Source organism: Talpa occidentalis, unplaced genomic scaffold (genome assembly GCF_014898055.3).
Source record: "Talpa occidentalis isolate TD23 unplaced genomic scaffold, MPIMG_talOcc4v2.1 talOcc4.2, whole genome shotgun sequence".
NCBI classification, from domain to species: Eukaryota; Metazoa; Chordata; class Mammalia; order Eulipotyphla; family Talpidae; genus Talpa; species Talpa occidentalis.
This window is the reverse complement of record NW_023602073.1, coordinates 137,836,361-137,842,998: the sequence shown is the minus strand read 5'-3', so window position 1 is coordinate 137,842,998 and position 6,638 is coordinate 137,836,361.

Below are 6,638 nucleotides of genomic sequence, written 5' to 3'. Positions count from 1 at the left end.
GCTTGAGTCTGAAGACCCTGCATCTCCTTTAAGATCTGAACCTGGGGCCTATCACCCCACACCCTCCCAGGGTGCAGATTGATTTACACCCAATGTCCCCCTCCCCAGAAGTGGAGGAAGGGAGCTCTGGAAATAGTTTGTTATGATGGCCAGCACCTGGGATAAGATGCTTTGCACTTTTTTTTTTGCCAAAACAATAAAATTCTTTCATGAAAGATTCCTTATGAATCTGAAGACTGCAAAGGAATCAGCAATAACTTTTAACTTTGTATATTTATTTTATGTTGCTTATGTTCTATATTATACTCCATCATTATCATCTAATAAATATGTTTATTTCTTAATAAGTTTTATTTTAAACATACAAAATATGAAATATTTTGAGGAGGGTAGCTTATTTTTTGAGGAGGGTAGCTTGGGTTCTCCAGAGACAAAGACAAAAGATTTGGGTGCAAATAGTTTCTTTGCAGGAATTCTAGGGAGCACTGACAAAGAAGTGGAGAGAGAAAACTGATAGAAGGAAGTCAAGGTAGATGGATAATGAGCAGCCCCAGTCTGCCAGGAGACTCTCAACCGCAAGAGGGGGAAGCTCCTGGCGTCAAGGGGCGAGGGGCCTACAGGACCAGGGTGGAGGATTTGGGATGCATTGGCGGTGGCGTGGTGTGGTAGCAAGATGGGAAGCGCCCCGGGACAGGGGCAGGGACAAGACAGGCATCAAGGGCAAAAAAAGTTTGCAAGAATTTTAGTGTTCCCACAAGCTGGCAAACAAGAGGTTAAAAAAAAACCTGATGAATTTAGATTCAGACACCTGCTGCCTTGGGGCCTTCTTGTTATTGTTGTTTTTTCCCCCACTAATTCCCCCAGCCTGGGCATTTCTGAGCTGTCTTTCTGCAGTTTATCAAGTCGGCTGCTATGAGAAAGGAGAGTTCCAGAGCCAGAAGGAGAAAGATAAACACCGGATGGTGTCACTGACATGTAGAATATAAAGTAACTAAGAGTCACATAAAGACAAGCTTAAAAAGTCAACCTCGATAGCTGACAACAGAACTGAAGCACCAAGAGGGAGGCAGGGAAGGGGAGCAGGAGGCGAGAGGAAACAACAAACAGGGGAGGAAGCACAATGGACTCTGGTGGTGGAGGGGCACCACGGTGGCGATATCTGGTGGGGCTATCCAAATATTACCTCAGTTAAACATTCATTCATTCATTTTAAAAAAGACCCAGGAGAAAAAGAGAGTCACAGGCTGTAAGGGCAAGAGGACACGGAGCAGGATCTCTGACCTGCGCAGACAGGGTAAAGGAGGCGTCCTGGAGTCCTCAGTGGTTTTTTTGGGATTCACCACGTACACGGCAGGCAGGGGTGCCGGGGTGGGGCAGGGTGGGTGGGGGGGCCGGGAGGCTGGCAGGCCTCCCAGCCCCCAGCAAGTCTTCACTGTAAGGCTCGCCGGTGTTCTCTGGAGGTCTCTGCTCCTCTTGCTGGTTCTGCTGGTGTCCCATGACGCTGCCCTTACAAGCCCAGTCTCAGCACAGGTGTATCCAGTTACGCATGCCCACACCCTACTCCAGGTGCCCGCCATCAGGCATGCATTCAGGATCGCAGATCCATCATCAATCCTAATGGCGGGAGGGCAGAAAAGCCTGGTATCGTTTTCACTTACCCTACACAGACCTTGAGACCAGACAACCTGGAGCTGTGGGCACAGAGCATCAGGGAGATGTTGACCTTGGAGATGGTCACGAGCTCTGCGTGCCCCCAGCTGCATCTGAATAGTGTGCATGATCAGCAACAATAATGGACTTAAGCCAAGTCCATACTCCTTGTTAATTCCTGTCTTCTCAATCCCCAGTCCTAAAACCTATGTAAACCCTTAGTCCCCACACATCTGAAGTGTCTCTCTCTCATGCACAGAGAAGTCGCTCCAGATTGTTCTTTTCTTGCTTTTTAAAAATTGTACTATTTTGTTGTACTATTGTACTACTGTTGTTGTTGTTGCTAATCAGTAACTGCTGACCTCTTGCCTGTCAGCAGCAGTATCGGTGGATCGGTGGAGTCTTCTTGTCAACCCTGACCAGCAGGCCTCAAGAGTCCTTTCCCAGGGCCTCCCCGATGGCGCAGCGGTTGAGCGCTGGGTTGCGAAGCTGCCTGCAGCCTCTGCAGCGCCAGTTCGATCCCCGGCTGCTCCCCGGCCACTGGAGGAGGGTCCCACATGGCGCGCAGACCTCTCCTGCCGCCCGCTGCTCCCCTCAGCAGTGTACCTCGGTCCTTCTGCCTGTTCTGCTCCCCGTTCTGGCTCTGGTGAATTCTCTCACCCTCCCGCGCTTCTGACTGTACCCAGTGCTTGTATAAATAAATAAATAAATCTTAAAAAAAAAAAAGAGTCCTTTCCTGGGTTGGGCAGTAGAGTCCCAGGTCCATCGCTCTGACTCCTGGCATGTGGTGCATTGGACAGTGACTGTTACTCTCTGGCTTATCCACCCAGACTGAGATCAGCTTGAGAGGGCCTCGGTCCGTTCCCCTCTCTGCTGATGGTAATATGCATCTGAAGAGGCGTGAATCTATACTTCTAAATCATATGCAGTGTTGTAAATTAGCATGGCCTCAATAAAAAAATAGTACAATAAAAAGAAAAAGACACCTCCCCCATTCAAAAGATAAGGTGGCTGGGGGGCTTACCCACAGCAGCTAGCCCATCAGTGGTTGAAGGCTGCTGCCAGGGGCATTAGACCCAGGGAATGTTGGGTCTCAGTTTCATAGAGACTGAGCAGAGAGAGTCCTTGAGCAGAGTTGGTCGTTGGCTCTAAAAAGTTGAGGTTCTTGGGCAGAGAAGGACAGGACACAAACAACATTTGCTCCAATGTGTTGGATCCCACGCCTGTGTGGGGATAATCATTCTTGAGAGGATGCTAACCAAACAGTACAGGAAATGAAGGATGATAGTTTGGCTGAAGGATTTTGTGGCCTGTGAAATTGCTCTCCTCCTTGCCCTCTGTTTTCTCCAGTGATGTTAAAAAGTGTGTTCCAAAAAGAAAGATCTTGAGAACAGCACAAAAATAAGTGGATTACAGAAGCATACTCCCCATATTTCCTGCAGACAACCTCCAGTTCTGCTGTTTTCCCAAATAGTTCTGGCCCTGACGCATAGCAATAATAATTTATTGTTTCCTAGCCTTTTAGTTTTCAAAGTGTTCTCAACCTTATTAACTCATTTGACCTTGACGGGGCGGACAGGCCACTCTCCTCTATGTTTTCACAAGAAGACGCTGAAAGCACATTGCTACTAAATGAATTGCTCAATAGAGCCAGCGACAGAACTGAGGCTCCAATAAATATTTATTAGATATCTATATTCCAGTAACTATGCTCCATTTGTGGGGCATGGAGATTAAAAATACACAGTCCTCAACCTTGAGGAAGTCACAGGTTAATGAGAGAAACATATGTCTAGAGAATTCAATAATAATAAAATATGGTATTCACTAAAACATATGTTAACAAAACACTTTGGGAATACAAAAAGAGTGAGCTGGTAAATCTTCCTGTAAGAGCTAGGTGGGTGTGAGTGGTTACAGTGAGGAGATTTTAGTATGGAAATAAACAATGCTGGACTTGTAGAGCCTTAATAAAATAGAGAATAATGTCTCACCAAAAAAATCTACTGTGGTTTGATTGCTTACCGGGCAACTGTTATCTACATGTTGACACAGTGGCCCACAGCTACATAACTCCAAAACCTTGAACATTGGTCTTCGTTGATTCATCAAGGGGACATTACAGTCATGCCCAGGCTCTTACCTGTTTCCCCAAATAAGTAACCAAAAAACTTCTCACATGTGCATTGGCCAAGCAAATCACATGGCCCCACCTAGATTCAAGGAGGTAAGAAAATACAGGCTTATATATGTTTAGGAAATGAAAAGCGACATAATACACTTCCAAGAAGAAAGGTTATTTCAAATAGGCCTAGAATAATATTGGGGGAATGGCACTCTGGGCAGGCAAAAGTATAAAGGCACAGTCATATGACATATTTTAAGCTTCAAGTTTAGGAACTGTGAGGACACCAGAACACATGCAGGGAGGTGATGGGAGATAATGGTCGTCAGGTTAACAGGAGTCAAATCATTAAGGGGTAAATAATTTGGGAAATCATCATCATGGAACCAACAGAAGTTAGTAAGCATGACAGTTGTTTATAAGCATGATCAGCTATAGATTTTAGCAAGGCATCCCAGGTGAGTGGGGAGTCAGTACTATTTGAAACCTGTTAGCAAACACAAATTTCTGAGTTTATCTGAAAGTGACTAGACAATGTAGCAGAATGTATGTTTGGCCTGGGAGCAGCAGCAAGTATAAAGTAAATTCAGAGTTAGATTCTGTCATAGCCACCCTGGCTCATCCTCATTCCTCAATGATGTTTTAGTTTCATGTGCACCAAAGCCCATAAATATGAATGTAATAAGTAAAACCTATCCTTAATGTATGTCTTGGAAGGGCAGAAATGGAGTGGTCTGTGTGCCATCTGAACTTGCTATAACTTTACCCAGTATGTGTATAGTTATTCCTTTTCCATTTTATGAGTCAAGAAATGAGGTGATAGAAATTTTTGTAATTGCCAGGGTTAAGTAGGGTAGATAAAACTTTTTATCTTAAAAAAAATGCGCAACAAAGATGGAGGGTAGACCTAGAAATCAAAGGCAAAGATTGAGATGTGAGTCTAAATAATACTATTTGGAAATTTTATCTTCATAGGATTCATTTATTCATTAGAAAATTTCATGGTAGCCACTCAGTCCTCTAATCTCTTTGCCCCTACATTAAGATGTATATTTTTGTGTGCTTAGGTTCCAGATTCAGTGGACTATTGAGTACAGTTTGATGTGAGCAGCAGGCACATGTTCGATTCCCAATAAGTGACTTGAACTAAATTAATTACTTATGTTTCTTTCCACACTATACTAAATTTCTCCACAATGACTATTTCTTAGAAATTTTTATCTCCAGTGCAGGTACATGAGTGCCTAATGTTTAATAAAGGTTGATTGAATGGAACTGAATATACCAAATAACCACCCCCAAGTGCAAATTAGGTCTACACTCACTTAAAAGAATTAACACATCTTGGCAACACAGGAATAGTTTATACTATCTAATTGAGTCAAGTTAAAGTGGAGCATTTTTTTTAGAATATGTAACTAAAATGGCAAAGGAGACAAGCTCAAACTTGACCTAGAGATCAGTCTTATAATCAGGGTGGGGAGAAATTCATTCTGCCCTGATGTTCTTGAGTCGGTTAGATATATTACTCCAATTCAGCTGCCAGCAGTACCCAGCTCACTGTTACATGTAGCATAAAGTTTTCCTGCTGTTTCTGGCTAGTAATGCTACTAAGGATAGTCTCTTGAGCATAGTTTTGGAGGAATAACCTGACTTTCTTCAGAATTTCTAATCAACCCATCCCAGAACTTGCAGTTGTACATTTGTGGGATTAACTTCCAACCAGATACTCAATCTAAGCACTGGTGCAGGTTTATTAGCATCGCTTATGAAATATGAATGGACAGGAAAAAATATTGTCTAAATTTAAATATGTCCTTGGTAGTAATTTTGCTGTTTCCCATTCTTCGGAGTTTCCAGGGGCCAATAAAACAAACATTCCTAATATTTCTGACTTTTATGCTCATTACACATCAGTCTTTAACACTTTTTTCCCCCCGTGAATCCACCAAACCCTGTTGATTTTACTAAAAATTTATTTTATTGTGCCTATTTTTTTCTATTTCCACCTTCATCACCACACTCTATTCAAACATTCAAATCCATTCCTCTTTCATCTAGAATGTTTTAAAATTACAGTCGAAATGATGTCACTCCTTCACTTAAAACCTTTCCTGAAGAGGAAATGCAAATGGCCAACAGGCATATGAAAAAATGTTCAACATCACTTGTAATCAGGGAAATGCAAATCAAAACTACCATGAGATACCATCTCACACCAGTGAGAATGGCACATATTAAAAAAACTAGCAACAACAAATGTTGCTGGAATCCAGCAATTGCACAACGAGGAATTGATCCAGCAATTCCACAATGAGGTATTTACCCAAATGACACAGAATCATTAATTCTAAAGGGCACCTGCACCCCTATGTTTATAGCAGCACTGTTAACAATAACTAAGCTTTGGAAACAATCCAAATGCCCAAAAATAGATGACTGGATCAAGAAGATGTGGTACATATACACCATGGAATATTACTCAGCATTCAAAAAAGATAAACTCATGCAATTTGCAGCAACATGGATGGCACTGGAAGGGATCATGCTCAGCAAAGTAAGCCAGAAAGAAAAAGAAAAATACCGGATGGTCTCACTCATAGCAGGAATCTAGAAAACTTAAATAAGGGACCTGGAAAATGAATAAATATAAGAAAGTGAAAATCAAAATCAACAAAAACTATGAACCAGAGACACTCTATGAGGGGTGGGGGGCGGGGAGGGAAGGGATTGGGGTCAAAATAAGGGGGTTGCAATTGTATGGGGAATATAAAAATAAAATTTATATAAAAAAAAAAAACCAAAAAAACCCTTCCGTGGGTTTCTAAAACCATGAAACTTGCCAGGTGACCTTTGTGCTCTT